Source organism: Suricata suricatta, chromosome 2, assembly GCF_006229205.1.
Source record: "Suricata suricatta isolate VVHF042 chromosome 2, meerkat_22Aug2017_6uvM2_HiC, whole genome shotgun sequence".
Classification (NCBI taxonomy): Eukaryota; Metazoa; Chordata; class Mammalia; order Carnivora; family Herpestidae; genus Suricata; species Suricata suricatta.
Window position 1 is genome coordinate 37,784,598 of NC_043701.1, and position 16,929 is coordinate 37,801,526.

The 16,929-nt window shown below is 35.7% G+C and overlaps 1 protein-coding gene and 1 pseudogene across 2 annotated transcripts in view; one reads left to right on the plus strand and one right to left on the minus strand.

Annotated features, from left to right (window-relative positions):
- IMMP2L (inner mitochondrial membrane peptidase subunit 2) overlaps positions 1-16,929 on the plus strand; it is an 848,590-nt gene that overhangs the window by 787,124 nt on the left and 44,537 nt on the right. The window lies entirely within an intron of this gene.
- Positions 1,572-1,717, minus strand: LOC115286070 (annotated as a pseudogene).

The window sequence follows — 16,929 nt, forward strand, 5'->3', positions numbered from 1 at the left end:
AGGATGAGGACTTATGACATGAAAATCTAGAGTTGGAACAGAGCCACTCAGAAGTTAATCACATTTTCTAAATCTTGTGAAGTCATATCCATATAGTCTTTTATTTTAAAATAGTACTAATTTACTTTTTAAACTCCTAAATCATAAATAAAATGATCATATAACATAATTAATGTAATATGTATATTATGAAATAATATATTTATATAAAACAAAGTATTTTAATGATACATGTAATCACTGCATTATTTGGTATCAACTACTTTTATTCATAATATATTGTTTATTAAAATATTTTAATGCTACATGTAATCACTGAATTATTATTTTGATATCAACTATTTTTACTCCTAGAGCACAGGATTAAACAAACTAGTCTTTAGTTCATTAAGTATCAGTTCCTGGTTATCAAGTTGCTATGTCACAGCTATAAGTTTACCTTCTTTATCTTATTATCACTTATTTTGTTACAGCTGGTTTGTGTTTCAGTGTTCCAAAGAAAATTTCCTGGAGCCCTGACTGGTTATCAGGGCTATTCTTTTTTCTCTGTAGTGTTCTTGCTTTTGTTTTTGTGAATGTTTCATCTTATTTCCTCAAGGTTTCTTAGAGTTGCTTGAATTTGGCTTTTGAAAAGATTGTTTGTAAAAGGCTTGGGGAAATAAGTTGAAATGTCTAGACAATGAAAAAGAAGGTTAGCCAAATATTAAATACTAGAGGAGTATCTTATGATTTAAATTTTTTTTTCTGTTCTAACCATCCATCACATATAATGAGATTTGCTTTGTAAATACCAATGCATTATTTTTCCATAATGGCTTTCTTCTGAAGATCTGTGTCTCAAACAAAAAAGAATCTTTTCATTGACTTAGTGAGGGATAAAGTGGAAATATTCTGGCTGGTGTTTTGTCATGATGTTTTCAAGAGGAAACTGTGTAGAGATCCTAAAGTATTAAAAATAAAGATGTTCAAGACACCCAGGTGGCTCAGTCAGTTAAGCCTCTGACTTCAGCTCAGGTCCTGATCTCATGATTTGTGGGTTACAGCCAAGTCAGGCTCTGTGCCGAGAGGGTGGAGCCTGCTTTGGGTTTTCTCTCTCCCTCTCTCTCTCTGCCCCTCCTCAACTTGCACTTTCTCTCTCTCAAAATAAATAAACTTTAAAAAAAAGATATTTTACCAAAAAAGTCTTATTTTTATTCTAAAACATTTTTCCCTATAATGTAAAATTCTCTCTTTTTAAAAATTGAGTTATAAATGACATAAAACATTATATTAGCTTCAGGAATACAATATACTAACTTGATATTTGTATATATTGCAAAATAAGCACCACAATAAGTCTAGTTAACACCTGTCACCCATACATAGAAATAATTTTATTTTTTTCTAGGTTAATTTATTTATTTCGAGAGTGCATGCTTATCTGCTAAAATGAGCCGGGGAGGGGCAGAAAGGGGGAAAGAGAATCCCAAGCAGGCTCCACACTGTAAGCATGGAGCCTGACCATGGGGCTCAAACTCATGAACCGTGAGATCATGACCCGAGCCAAAATCAAGGTTTCGGTGCTTACATGAGCCACCCAGGTGCCCCTGATACATGCTTTTGACAGATTTTACCTAGGTTAAATTTTTGCAGCTTTCATCGTGGTTTTTTTCATTAATCTTATTTTTTTTAATATTTTGTTATGAACTATAGAAATGATCCCTGAAAGTATAAATATTTTGTTAAAATGTTGTTGTTCTTGATTAAAGAGGGTTTTTTGGTGCCTCCTTAAATATGATGACTGAAGTAAATGTGTAAGTGCCCTCACAGTAGACTGGTCCTATTCTCTATTATTAATATGCTGTGTAGTAAAAAGCACAGTATTCGGAAGCCTTAACAGTAGATGTCAGCAACCAGCACATTGTCTAGTATAGGACAGACCTTCTTTAAACTGGATTAAAATTTTGGTCAGCATTTAGTTGTTGCAAGTTTTTCTTGTTATTGTAAATTTTAATGAATTACCATAATTGCCATCAATTTATTATTTTATTGATACTTATGTTCCTTTCTATTGCTATAAAATAAGGACTAAGGACAGATAGTCAAAATATATAAAGAAAAATGAAATATATTGTGTATTATTTTTTTGTTTCCGTTTGCAGCATACTCCAAAATACTCCAAAATATATTCACAGTTTTCCCAAATTTGTCTGACTTTCTAGAGTCAGTGCTCCTCAGAATCATTCTTTTAGAATTTGCCCTTGAACAATCCCTTTATGGACGTGAAATAAACAGTGCTGAGTCTTCCTATAATGCAGTGACCTTGCTTTGTATTGACAGAAAAATCTCTTACAGCTGGTTCTCATGTACTGCATGTATTGATGTGTTTCTGAAGGCCCAGATCAGTGAGGAGATGCTCTAACTGTACACTCTCTTTGTAGATATTTTTTTAAAAAATCCTTTTAGACCACAGAGATTTTTGGCAATATCATTTCATGTTGAATTTGCACTTGGAAACATAAACCAGGTAATCCTTGTAGTGTTTATCTATTGGAAATTTTTAATATTAGAGACTTATTTTTGCTATGAACGTTTGGTCCTGGAAGATTTTCTAGTAAAACCATTAGTTTCTGGGAGCTGAATCTTAGCTACAAAGGTTTACATTGATTTGAAGTTTAAGGTAATGACAGTTGTTTAACATAACAGTTTAAATAGCACACTTGATTAACTTTTATTTAACACTCTGAAAGTTATCTCTAACGAATACAGATATGAATTCTGCATATCCAAATTCAGATGCATCATTTGATAGTGTGTTGTCACTATAATATGAATAATTGATGTCTAAATTATAATTTCCTGTCACGTGAAATAAAATGGACTCCCTGAATGTCCTTCCGAGGACCCTTTCTGAGGTCTCAGGACTCTGTGTCTCTCTTGCCTAGTACGTATACCTACAACACCTGTTTTCATATGTATTAATTTTGAGAATCTACATACTTACATTTTCTATCAAGGTAATTTTCAAGAAGATTGATTTTCAGTAACATTGAGTTCTGATTATAGAAATAGAACATGTTTGTGCTGGGAAATTTGGAAAATAAGGAAAACTATAAAAAGTAATAACAATCATCTCTAATACAACTCCCTAGACAAGATTAAAACTTGAATGCGCTTCCCAGGCTCTCATCTATGTAATCTATATAGGAACATGTGTGTGCAAGAAGGAGAAAGGTGTGCATGTGTGAATTAATTTCTTATGTTGCTTTCTCACTGTTATATCATGGAAATTTTTTCTATGTTATAAGACAGTCTTCAAAAATATAAATATTCATAGTTATATAGTGTTTCATCATATGGCTGTATCATAATTCACAATTATACTTGACTTTATAAGCTGTTTTTAATTATATTTTAATATAAATTATTTTGCAATGAACACCTTTTTTTATAAACTTATAAATGTATCACCAAATCTCAGATCATTTCCCAAAGATTAATCCTTACAAGTTTACTCATGAAATACAAATATTTTTAATGTTTTTGTATACATATTGCCATTGTATTTTCAGAAACGTTGGTATAATTACAGTTTTAGAAAAAAGAAGTCCCAGCTTAGAGGAAATATACAAGAACATAGCCTCAAAGTCTTCATATACTAACACCTGTTAATTTGTATTATTTCTATTTTTTACATCTTTGCTCTGTAGTAAAGTACTGACATTTGCATATGCTAAAGTTATAATCCTTGAGGCTCTATTAAAGTTTCTAGTCTTGCCAATAGTCAGAATTAGTCCAGCTGTCTGAATAGTAACTTGCCTATTGAAATAGATTTTTTCCTTAACAAACTAGAGAAGAGCTCATATCAATATAGACTGTAGATTTTGCGACTGCTTTCTTGCCAATCCATAGAAGTAGCATCCTAAGAATTTTTACTGATTGACTCCTAGAGCAGTGATTTTCAAAATGGATCTTCAGTCCACTGAGGTTTAAAAGATTAATATAGCAAATGTTATTTACATTTATCTTTATTGTATTCTTTAAATTCTTTGTCCATATTTTATAATTTCCATTAAATAGTGCAGTAGAATATTACAAAATTTATAAATAAACCAGCATATATTGTGGTTCTGGGTTCACGTTTTCATCCATAAGTATATACTTTTGACAGACATTGAGAACTGTCTTTCAAAATCCATCCTATCCTATCCATCTATCTTCTTTCTTCCTTCTTGCATCAAAAACCACACCTTTTCAGCTCCACACTTTGCCATCTATCTTGAAAATTGTATTCCTTGGCCTCTCTCTGTAGTTTGGAAGACACTCATGACTAAATTTCGGCCAATGAAATGTAAACAACTGTGTACACTTCTTAGAGGATGCCTTAAAGAGGAGAAAGCATGACATTCTTCACCATTTTCCTCCACCTCACATCTTACACTGTGATGCCTGGCACTTCAGTAGCTGGATTGGACTCTGACGTCATCTGGGAAATAGCAGCTACTATGGTTGAAAGTTGAGATAGAAGTGGACTAGTCTGTAATAACCCTGTGGAGTAGTAACGCATAGCACCAGACAGCAAAACTATAAGTCGTATCTTGTTTCAGCCACTGTTTTGGGGATCTCTATTTCTTGCAGCCAAATCCAGTCTTAACTGATATGGTATTAAAATTGGAGTCCACTTGAGGGTTCATCTTTTGCATTTAGCAGCTCTTAGATCAGGTGCCTAGGTCATTTAGTAGGCAAGGAGTATCCAGTTTCTTGTCCTGCCCTTAGGAAATCACCATCTGCCAGAAAACTCAACCTGTTGACATGTTTCTAAAAATTAGTTTTTAGCGTAGGGGACACTAATTTTCCCATGAGTTTCTGGTGTTAATGGGCAAACCCTTATGAAAGCAAACTGGTATAAGGCCAAAGGAAAAAATCTTTCTGCCTTCTGCATCCATTCTTTCTCAGGGAAGGTGAATCATTACCCTTTTGCAAGCTTTCATAATGCAGGCTGCCAGAAGGAGGGAGAGACCATTCCAAAGATCTCTTTACTCTAAATCTTTTCTTAAATTAACAGTAGCTTTTTTTTTTTTAGATCTTTATACTTCCCTTTTTTATTAAAATTTGAAGCTTCTTCAAAAGCAACTAGCTATTAATAATAATAGAGGGGAAGAAATGAATACACTTGCAACACAAGGAAATATTTTTATGCATTATTATTACTCTTAACATTTCCTGTGGAGTCCTAGCTCATAAGACCTTTTATGATCTGTCCTCAATGACCTCTTGAGCCTTCTATGTCCCGACCCCATTCCCTGAGCCACTGAATTCTTCATGCTTTCCAGCCCTCTCAGCATCATCGTTATTCCTGTTCCCTTAGTACAATTCCCCATGCAGCCCCCACCTAAGTTTCAGCTTTGATGTCACTATGCACAGGGAACTCTGCTGGAAAATGCCTGTCTTGGGAGTTCACGTAGCCTCCAGTTCTTCCCCATTCCTAGAAGATCTCCTGCTCTTTCCAAAGTACTAGTTAATTGTATGTGTCCCTAACTAGTCTAAGAACTCCTCAGAAAGACCACTTTTTTTACCCAGAACCTGATGACTACCTGGCACATAGCAGGTGCTCAATAAAGACGGAACAAGGACTACATGATATATAATTAGTTGTGGTTCTTTTACCTATTTTATTCTGGTATCAGTGAAGAAAACAGATTTCTCAATCTCCTACTCATGACATAAACACTGTAAAATTTGAGCATATCAAGAATTCTCCACTTAGTTATTAGAAGGTATTATTTTTAATGTTATTTTTTATGGTTGTATTTGTGTATTTGCCTATGCACTTAAGGGGGGGGTGCTAGAAGAACTGTGACATGATTTAAATTCCAGGTTTAGGACTATCACATGTATTTTGTGTGTTTTCAAGCTCTCCCTCATCTCCTCCCCAAATTACAGAGGCTGCAGATAGAATTCATTGTGGCAGTGACAGTAGTAGGAGCTCACTGTTCACCTCACTTCTGAATGTTAGTAAGGAACTCAGAACATATACTTTTATTTAATATTGTGCACCCTCCATATGTTAAGTACCATATGCATTTGGGCAGCTAAATATTTATCTTTAAATTTTTGATGACATTTTACATATTTTTAATATCTCATTATAAATATGTTGATAACATTTTATAGCCTTTTCCAGTAAAAAAAATCATTTTAACATGTGTATATATTGTTTCCTTTGATTCTGATAACAAATCCTCATTTTAGATATCAGGAAACTGAGGCTAAAGGAAGGTCAGAGAAGACAGAGATAAAGCATGACTGTTGGGAAGAGTTCACCTGACTGGATAGTGTGCTTTAAGTTCATTTAAATCTCCACCTCTTTCTATTCAAACCCATTAAGTAGTGAACCCATCAGTTGCAATATGTTTATTATTTGGTTTTATATGGGTTCCAACATGAAAATCTGTAACTGGGAATTAAAAGATAATTAAATTGATTTAACTTGGTAATATTGACTACATTTTAAAACACTTCAAAAATGTGACTAAAGAAGGACTGCTTCTTCTTAAAAGATGCATTGTTTTAGAGTTACTAGTGGTCTTGAGTGAAATCCCTATGACATGTAGCATATGAAATATGTGATACCAACATGAGACCAGTTTTGATTAACCAAATGATTAGCCTCAGTTTGCAAACGCTGACAGTAACTGTTCAACCTAGCTTCTCATCAATAAGGTGGGGATGATGAGAATAGTCACTTCCTGGAGGGTGGGGAAGAATGAGGGAGATCATGGGCTCAGGGCCGAGAGCTCAGAGTGCATTGCATGGCCATAGCAGGCTCACAATAAACATCAGTTGTTACTTTTGTCTTTGTTTTTGTTTGAAGCTGGACTTACCACTGTCCGTCGGATGGGAAGAGCTACGGTGGCATTATTTGGGTCTTTGGATTTGAAAGTAGCAAAAATGTGATTAGATCAGACATAGTAGTGGTGAGCTTCCTGCTCCAGTTGTTCTTTGTAGTCAAGGTGGGTCAGAAAGACCCTTTTAATGTTACCAGTAAGAACAACTAGCATGGCAAGTATAACTTACAGAATGTGTGCTGTGCGGGAAGCACTGTATTAAAAGCGTTCGCGTATTGTTCCATTTAATCCTTCGGACGACACCGGGAAGTACATGGGGTCGTTACTCTGGTTTCACAGATGAAGATGCTGAGACACACTAGGGCATGCTGGCTCCAGATCTCAGCCTCTGAAGCTCCTGTGCTGCCTTTACACTTTGAACGGAAGTGGGCAGAATTATACATGTGCAGGTGCTCTGTGTAGAGACTGTCGTATATGTAGCTGTTATGTTGACTGAGTGTAATTTGTTGAATATAATTATAGATTAAATTTACTTTAAATCCCTCCCAATCCACCCTGCAAATCAGGTTCTTTCCATACCCCTTGATATAAGTTCAGGCAGGCCCCATGACTTCTCTGGACACTCTCGGGTAATAAAATGTCCTACAGCACTTACTGGCCAAAAACACAGATTCAATTTAACCATTTAAATATTCAGGCTATGTAATATATAATATTCTTAACTTTATATAAAGCTTCTCCCCTTGGGATGCCTGGGTGACTCAGTTGAGTGTCCAAATTTGGCACAGGTCATGATCTCATAGTTTGTGACTTTGAGCCTCACATCGGGCTCTGTGCTGACAGCCTGGAACCTGCTTTGTATTTGGTGTCTCCCTCTCTCTGCCCTTTCCTCACTTGTTCTCTCTCTTCCTCTTCCTCTCTGTCTCTCTCCAAAATAAATAAATACTAAAAAAAAAAAAAAAAAAAAAAAAAAAAAAGCTTCTCCCCTTGAGTTCCAAGCTCAGACCTCCTGGACAGGAAGCCTACCATGGAGAAAAGGTACTTGCTCTCTGGTCTCTTTCCCCACCTGGCCTTCAGCTCTTCCATCCTGTTTGCTGACATCAGCTCCTGATTCCTCTGGGTTTGATGGATGGAAACAGGGGGAAGAGTAAGACCTTTCTTTCTTAAATACTAGAGTATTGGTTTTAGCATAGCTACTCTCTGGATTTGGGATGATAAGAGTTTTTTTTGTTTTTTTTTTTAGTTTAATGCTTAAATTTTTTATTGATATTTATGTGCTACAAAAATATATACATAAGTTGACTTAAAAAATTTTTGTGTATAGTTGATACATAATGTTACATTAGTTTCAGGTGTACAACATAGTGATTTGACAAGTTTACACATTATACTTTGCTCACTGCACATGTAGCTACCATCTGTCACCATACTATCCTATTAAGTATCATTGACTCTATTCCTTATGCTTGCCTATTATTCCCATGACTTACCCATTATATAACCAGAAGCCTGCATCTCCCACTCCCTTTCACCTCTTTCGCTCTTCCTCCACCCTCCTCTTTTCTAGCAACCATCAGTTCTCTGTTTTTATAGGTCTGATTCTGTTTTTATTGGTTTATTCATTTGGGGGGTTTTATTCCACATATAAAAAAAATATATGGTATTTTTCTTGCTCAGTCTGACTTATTTCACTTAGCACAGTACCCTCTAGATCCATCCATGTTGTCACAAATGGCACATTCTCATGCTTTTTTAAAAAAATTATTTTAATGTTTATTTTTGAGAGAGACAGAGCATAACCAGGGGAGAGGCAGAAAGAGGGGGAGACATAGAATCTGAAGCAGGCTCCAGGCTCTGAGCTATAATCACAGAGCCCCATGCGTGACTCAAACTTACCAACCATGAATGAGATCATGACATGAGCCAAAGTTGAATACCTAACCGACTGAGGACTGAACCCCCGAGGCACGCCTCATGCTTTTTTTATGACTGCTTAGTTCAGTGTGTGTGTGTGTGTGTGTGTGTGTGTGTGTGTGTGTGTGTGTGTGTAGATATTTATCTACACAAACATACCACATCTTCCTTATCCATTCATCTGTTGATGGACACTTAGGTTGCTTCCATAATTTGGCTAGTGTGAACAATAGTGCAATAAACATAGGAGTATATGTATCTTTACAACTTAGTGTTTTCATTTTTTTAATTTTTCATGTTTATTTATTTTTGATAGAGACAGAGTGTGAGTGGGGGAGGGGCAGAGAGGGAGACACAGAATCTGAAGCAGGCTCCAGGCTCCGAGCTGTCAGCACAGAGCCCGATGCGGGACTTTAACTCACAAACCATGATCATGACCTGAGCTGAAGTTAGATGCTCAACTGAGTCACCCAGGTGCCCCAGTGTTTTCATCTTCTTTGAGTAAATACCCAGTGGTGAAATTATTGGATCAGATAGTATTTCTTTTTTTAATTTTTTGAGGAACCTCCATATTGTTGTTTGTAGTTGTTGTTTTTTACCACAGTGGCTGTACTCATCAACAGTGCATAAGTGCATGAGGTTTTTTTCTCCACATTCTCACTAATACTTGTTTCTTGTCTTTTTTGTTTTAGCCACTCTGATAGGTGTAAGGTGATCTTAAATTATGACTTTGATATGCATTTTCCTGATGACTAGTGTTAAACATATGTTCATGTGTCTGATAGCCATCTTTGGAAACATGTCTCTTCAGTTCCTCTGCCTATTTTTTAATCAGATTGTTTGAGGGTTTTTTGGTGTTGAGTTGTATGTGTAAGTTCTTTATATATTTTGGATATTAACCTCTCAGATATGTCATTTTCAAATATCTTCTCCTATTCAGCAGGTTGTTGATAGTTTCCTTTGATGTGCAAAAGATTTTTATTTTGAAATAGTTCTAATAGTTTATTTTTACTTTGTCTTCCTTTGCCTTAGGAGACCTACCTAGAAAAATATTGCTACATCCAATGTCTGAGAAATTACCACCTTTATTCTCCTAGGACTTTTATGGTTCCAAGTCCCACATTTAGCTCTTTACTCCACTTTGAGTTTATTTTTCTGTATGGTGTTAGAAAGTGGTTCAGTTTCATACTTTGGCATGTAGTTTCCCTGTTTCCAAAGCACCATTTATTGAAGCATCTGTCCTTTCCCCATTACATATTCTTTTCTTCTTTGTCATAGATTAATTGACTATATAAAACTTTCTTTTAAATGCTTTCATTGGTTATTTGTAGACTCGCCCCTCTTCAGTTGTTATAATGGTGCAAAGAATCCCTATTCTGGCTAAGAAAGCAACTGGTCCCCTCTAGTTTTTGAGATCTGTTGACCCTATCCAGGTATCCTTCTTAGATATTACAGCAGATGACCCCATCCTCATTCCGTCTTACAAAATGCCTATGTCTGATCCACAGAAAGTACACGCCTATGAACCACAACGTACACTAGGAATTAGATGATTACCAATATAACAATCTCCCCTTCGTTCCACCATAAAGTGGAATTAACCAATCACTTGGCATTTAGGTTTCTCATGCATAAAATCAGACATTAGTCCACATGCCATCAAATAAGTCTCCAAAAAATCCTGCTGAAATCTTTCTCCCCAGGCAAACATGCCTTAGAGTTTAATCCACAGCTTATCAATCCAAATAAATCCTCCTCCCTCATTTCCAACTTCAGAACATTGGTGTGGATGTGGCATTTAAGAATTGTGTAACTGTTTCTCAGAATCTTCCTTTGGAGATTCAGCATATGGTCTAACACCTCCTTTGGAATGTGTTAATTATTGTCTTGGTACTTCAGCCAGGACTTCCATTTTAATATTCTATTATGTATATAATAATTCTAAATAAAATGGATTTCCATGCTATATATGCTTTCTTCACTTTGTTTTTGTTTTTGTTTTTGTTTTGTCTTTCCTATCAGAACAACCAAAATGGAAGCATATGGTGGGAGGAATAAGGGAGTTCTGTGTATTTCACATGTCTCCTCAGATAGTAAGGAGGATGTTCAAGGAGCCCAGTGACCTAAGACAGCATAATCGTTTGTCTCCCAAGTTCATGCTTTGTTATTATTCCCTCCTGTTAGCCTTCTTCCTTGATGAATTTCTATATGAGGGACAGTCTGCTATAGTAGCTGAGTGAGACTCTGGGGCTAGACCATCTGGATCAAATCTCTGCTCCACCACTTCTTGGTTGTGTGTTCCTGGGCAAGTCATTTAATCATTATGAACCTCAGTTTTCTCATTTGTAGAATGAGGATACTAGTACTTGCCTTACAGAGTTATTGTGAACATTAAATTAACATATGTATGGCTCATAGGACAATGCATGCAATATAGCAAGAGCTATGCGAGCAGCACCGGAGTTGTAATTATCATTATTATTACCACTACTATTTATCCTTTAAGGTTCAGTTTTATATCACCTACTTTATAAGTCTTTTAGAACTTGAAATAATACTGACTGTCCTAGTCAGATTAAGCCTGATTTTATCTGTTGTCTTACAACACTTCTTTTGCTTTACTACCACCCTTGTCATTGTGTAACAAGGTCATTTTTATCACATCACCTTCACCACTGGCCAGTGATCATTTCAAGTTCATTGTATTCCTTGCTGGGCATGGTACTTAAACATAGTAGACCTGGTCAGCCAACGTTAGTTTCTTCCCCCCACCTCCTTTTTGTCGAGTGGCTAAATCTAACGTTTAAGATCTAAATTAATTTTTAATATTTAAAGAATATTATAAAATAACAATATTCTTTTAAGAATTAGTGTGTTGAAAGCAAATACCATGTACATTAAAACTGTTTTTGTAATTATTAATAAAGTCTACCATATATTTACAATTGATATTGATCAAAAAAACATTGTTTTGTATTTATAGTAACAAAAGCCAAAATTTAGCAAAATGCTGACTTCTTAAGAGAACTGCGACAGCAAAATATTTAGAACAAGAATTTCTTTAGTAACTTGAGTACATATTAATGAAAAATGTGAATCTGGATTCAGTGGTTTATATATATTGTGTCTTCTGGTTTAATAGAGATGGGCAAGTCTGATGTGTGTCTGAAATGCTTTCGTGGCAGTAGTGATAAGGTGAACTCTGGCACAATGACTGTAGTTTCTAGAGTAAAGACTTTAAAAACACCACAACTAGTTATAACAAATGTGTTGTTTAGACAGGTTCTGCCTCATTTTATCTGTCTACCCCAGGGGACTGGGAGCTTTACTATTCTCAGACTCCCTCAGTCTTAGACCTGTCATCCAGCATAATAGTGTAGTTAAATGAATTGTACTTGGAAATGCTTTCACTTTAGTGAAGGTCGTGAAGCTTGTAACATCTCACAGAGTCTTGATAAGCTGCTCACAGGCATGTGATGCCCTTAATGTTAATGAGTCTTGGGTGAAGAGGAGGAATCAGGTGATTCTTGATGGGAGGAGGCTTAATTTAGTTCTGATGAATTTTGATAGTTATTTAAAAACAAACAGATAAAGACCCTGAAGGCTAAAGACCATATTTATGAAAACATATTTATAAAACTATTGGAATGATTAAATATCTCTTTTTGTTGTTCTCTGAATCTAATTTTTAAAATACTACTTTTCTGACACATAAGAGGCTGAGGACATTTCCCCCAACATTTAGCACCCTTGAAGATTTGCCCACCCAGTGCTCACCAGGAACAGCATTACTCTCAAATGTAATCCCAGTGTATTTGACTATTGCTTTCCTACACTATAACAAATAGACACTTGGGTTCCAGATTGTTCCTGAGGAAAGCACAATAACATTTCTCAATGGGAAGAGTTTACAAAAGATGTCATGGAAGGGATCCAGTTTAGAAATTAAAGCATTAACTCTGACACTAGTGTTTTCCCCATCTAAACTTAGTTTGCAAGAGTTGGAAATGGGACAGGGTCTTGCTAACAGTTCCCCTTAACTCTACTGAAGCCTACTCCTATTTCACAATGCAAACCAGACCAACTAAAATTTTAAACCAAATAAATGTTGATCCTTTGAAGTCTATTTTACAGTTATTAATGAATCTCAAAACAGTATTCCTGCTTAAAATAGGAAGTGACATTCTGACACAGTCATAAATTGGTTTAACTATCTTTAGTGTTCTACAGTATTTTGAGGATTTGTTGAAAAGAAATAGGTAAAGAACAGAAAATAACTAGAAAAGATATTAGTCAAAGTAAGATTGCAAAGTATAGCACAAACATGAGTATTATTATTCATATAAATTATTTATAAACCCTTTCTTTGCAACATTTGTAAATATGTCTGCTAAATTTTCTCTTAGTGTTTCCTTTCTAAATTTCTTTTGTTATACTCCAAAATATCTGTTCTCAGATGTGGAAATATTTGAGATCATAGCTAACTGAGGGTTACATAGGACATCTCTATAATTACTTCTGCTTTCTAACTAATTTGTCTCTATGACCATAACCAGAGGCTATAAAATCAAGGTTCCATTAAGTATCTCTCAATACTGTGGGTGTCTTCATTTTTTTTCACAAAAAGCATTTTATTAAAACGTATCACCAGACATATGGACTGTGTCTTTCTCCATCAGTTGCTTTTTAGTACAGTTTCATTTGCTAATCAGCAAAGATTCATTAACATGCTAAAAAAAAAAATGAGAACACTCCAGTGAATTGCCATCAGTTACCTTTTATTCCTTTTGGCCAATGCAAATGATACTGATCTCAAAAAATTATAAACTAGATACACATACACATATGTATTTAAGTGTGCTTGGGAGTAGGATGGCCCCATGGCAGGTACCTGTAGGGCCAGTAGCTTGGGTCTGGGCTCTGTATCAGACTGGTGGTAGTTTATTCCATTAGCGGGGATGACAGTGACTTCCAGCTATCTTCTTTGCTTGGAGAAGAATGTTTACACACATGCATAGTTTCTGTCCTTACTGGTGAATACTTCAGAGTCATTACCCTAATGTGTTTTGACAACCCCATTTGTGGTCCAATGACCAAGGTTTCAGACTATAGTGTATTGGCCATGTTATTATTCTTTACTACTTATAAAAGAGTATTTCTTTTTAACTTACAGTTAGTTAATATCCTTTTCTTTTAATGGAATCTTTCTTTTAATGAAAACTTGGTGGTTAGGACACAGAACTGGAGAGAATTTTGATGGTTTGCCACGGCTACTGTTCCTCAGCCTGTTTTTTCCCCACCCTGGTTGTTCCAGACTCCAGATTTTTGTGGCCTGAGAAGCATAATAGTAAAAAATGAAACACTTTTATTTTCCAAAACTTGCTTTTGCTCACACATTTCTCTGCTCCACAGCCCTACCCTATCCTCCTACCATTTATCTTCAAAACCATCCCACTTGGTAATTCACAGGAAAAGCTGGCTGACTTAGGATCTCTTCACTTGTCATTACAGGAAAGGCCTAGAAGACAGGCCTTGATTTTCTGCCAGAAAGAATGATACATGTTTTAAGTTTGCCTTTTAAACTCTTTACATTTTCCACAGAAACAAAAGTCTGAATATATTTTCACGTTGATTACAACGTATGGCATCTATTTCCCAAACAAACAGAAATGAATCCAAGTATGCGGAGAGGATGGATTACATGATGTCTTCAGTTCTTAGTTTCCATTTTATAGAAAAAATATTAGTGTGGATAATTTACCACTTATTTCCTGACTTTTGGAAAGTTCCTTCCCTTCTTTGCACTTGATTTCTCATTTTTCAAAACAGGAGGTACATATCTTTAATTTTTGAGAATTAAAGGAGTTCATGAACATGAAGTGTTTGTTAGGACCCTGGCACATAATGGAGAGTAAATAAGTACTAGCTATTTATTTAATGAGTCCTACTATTACTAATATAATTCCTGATATTGCTCCTACTGCTCTTCGATTAATACTTGTTTTTAGTTCGGTCCACACTCAGAATCTTTCAGGCTTTCCATGGCTCCATCCCCACCCTATTCTCCTTACTTGACTATTAAATATTTACAAAACATTTTGTATTTACATTCATCCTGGAATTTTCTCCTCCCCCACCCATTAAAATCCTACTTATCTTGAACATGCCAGCCCAAATCTGTTTTCACACTAAATCTTTAACAGTCTATCAAGTTAAAGTCAGACCTTCACATAGCTATGCTCTCAACTCCCTTGTTTTTCCCCTTTATTATAATTCATTCTTATGACTGTTTACAACGGTCTCTCTCCCCTTGTATTGTATTTGAAATACTTTCTTGCTTATCTTTCTCTTCTCCCACAGCATACAGTGCTCACCAGTAAGCACAAGGCTTCTCCACGTGGTCACAATTCAATCAATATTTGTTGAATTAAACTGACATGCAGAATTCTCTAATAACATTTCTTTGCTAGTTAAATGAAAATTGATGGTCATATAGATAATGCTGATGCAATATAAGAGACTGAAATGTTCTCTAAATAATCAAATCACATTCAACATGTTTTAGAATTATTTTGTCATATTCTGTTCTTTTGCTGGTCATCCATAGGTAGTATATTCGTTCACTAGGACTGCCTTAACAAAATACCCAGGCTCGGTGGCTTAAACAGAAATTTAGTTTCTCATACTTTGGGAGGCTAGAAGTCCAAGATAAAGGTGCCAGCAGGGTGGTTTCCTCTGAAGCCTCTCTCCATGGCTTGCAGATGGCTGCCTTCTTGCTGCTCATCACATGGTTATCCATGCATGCCCGTGGACCCCTGTCATCTGTCTGTCCTACTCTCCTCCTCTTACATGGACCCCAGTCGGGTGGATTGGGGCCCATCCTGAGAGCCTTAAGTTAATCATCTCTTTAAAGCCTCAATATCTAAATATAGTCACATTCTGGGGTACTGGGTGTTAAGACTTCAACGTATGAATTTTGAGGGAACACAGTTCATTCCATAACAAATGACAGCTCATTATTTAACCAGGTTTTTTGATTAACAAGAAAACCTCATTTCCTGATAATTAGTCCCCCTCAAAATAATATAAACTGTGAGCCTTTAAATCTTCATAAATGAAATCTTCAAAGCAAGTGATAGAAGAGAGTACATGTTGAGTTCTTTGTATTGCTTATTAGTAAGCAAAAAAAAAACCCTTATATTCTTCAATTCCTATTCTTATGGTTATTGTTGTGGATTTTGTTTCATTAGATAAGCTATTTGCAAGGAAAATTTTCAATGTACAGTAATAATACCAGTAACAATAATATTGGAAATATTGGCTTTACCTGAACACTTAATATCTGCCAGATACTACCCATGTACTTCATAATGTGTAATTTTATTTCATCAGTGTACCCACTCTAAAAAATCTAGGAAGGTTATGTCTCCCCAAGGTCAAACACATAGAGATACTGTCTATCCTTTTCAACTTGTATGGAGCAGAGTCTGTCTGATTCCCAAATCCATGTATTTGACCCGTATACTATGCTGCCTGCCACTCAGCAATGACACTAGGGATAGGATGGCTGTAGGGCAGTGATTCCTTTGGAAGAGAAGAAAGAGAATTCCTCCTGACGCTGATTTGGTATAGCAAACACTATTTGTACATGTTGTGTATTAATCTTGATGATGACTAGGGGCCAGGAGCAGCTGAGAGAAAGAGCAAAAGCTAAACCCTCCCAAAGCATCACTTGGTTCTACAGTTGTTATCAATCCACAATCACAGAGGGAAAGAAATCTGTGTTCACATACCTGTGAATGAAAAATCACTTTTGAATTCCATCTCTTCTGGAAGAAGAGTGGCAAGAATCCAAATATATTTCTTTGCTATTTTAAAATAGTAGTAATAGCCACTAAGCAAAATGCACTTGAAAGATTTCAGAAATATTCAGCATAAATACTGCATTTCCAAGAGTCATATTCCAGTGAGAAGATAAGGTAGCTCATGTAAGCACAGAAAGACCACAGGCTCAGCTCCACACTTGTGGTTCCAGCCGGAATCATCATCCCAGCCATTCATGGTAGAGCAAAGACTAGATTACATCTTACTTTTCAAGCTTTAAATTGTTCTAGCATATGTGCATAAATGATTCTGTGACGTTACCAAATTGTTTTAAAATAATAATACTGACATAGTCATTTTGACT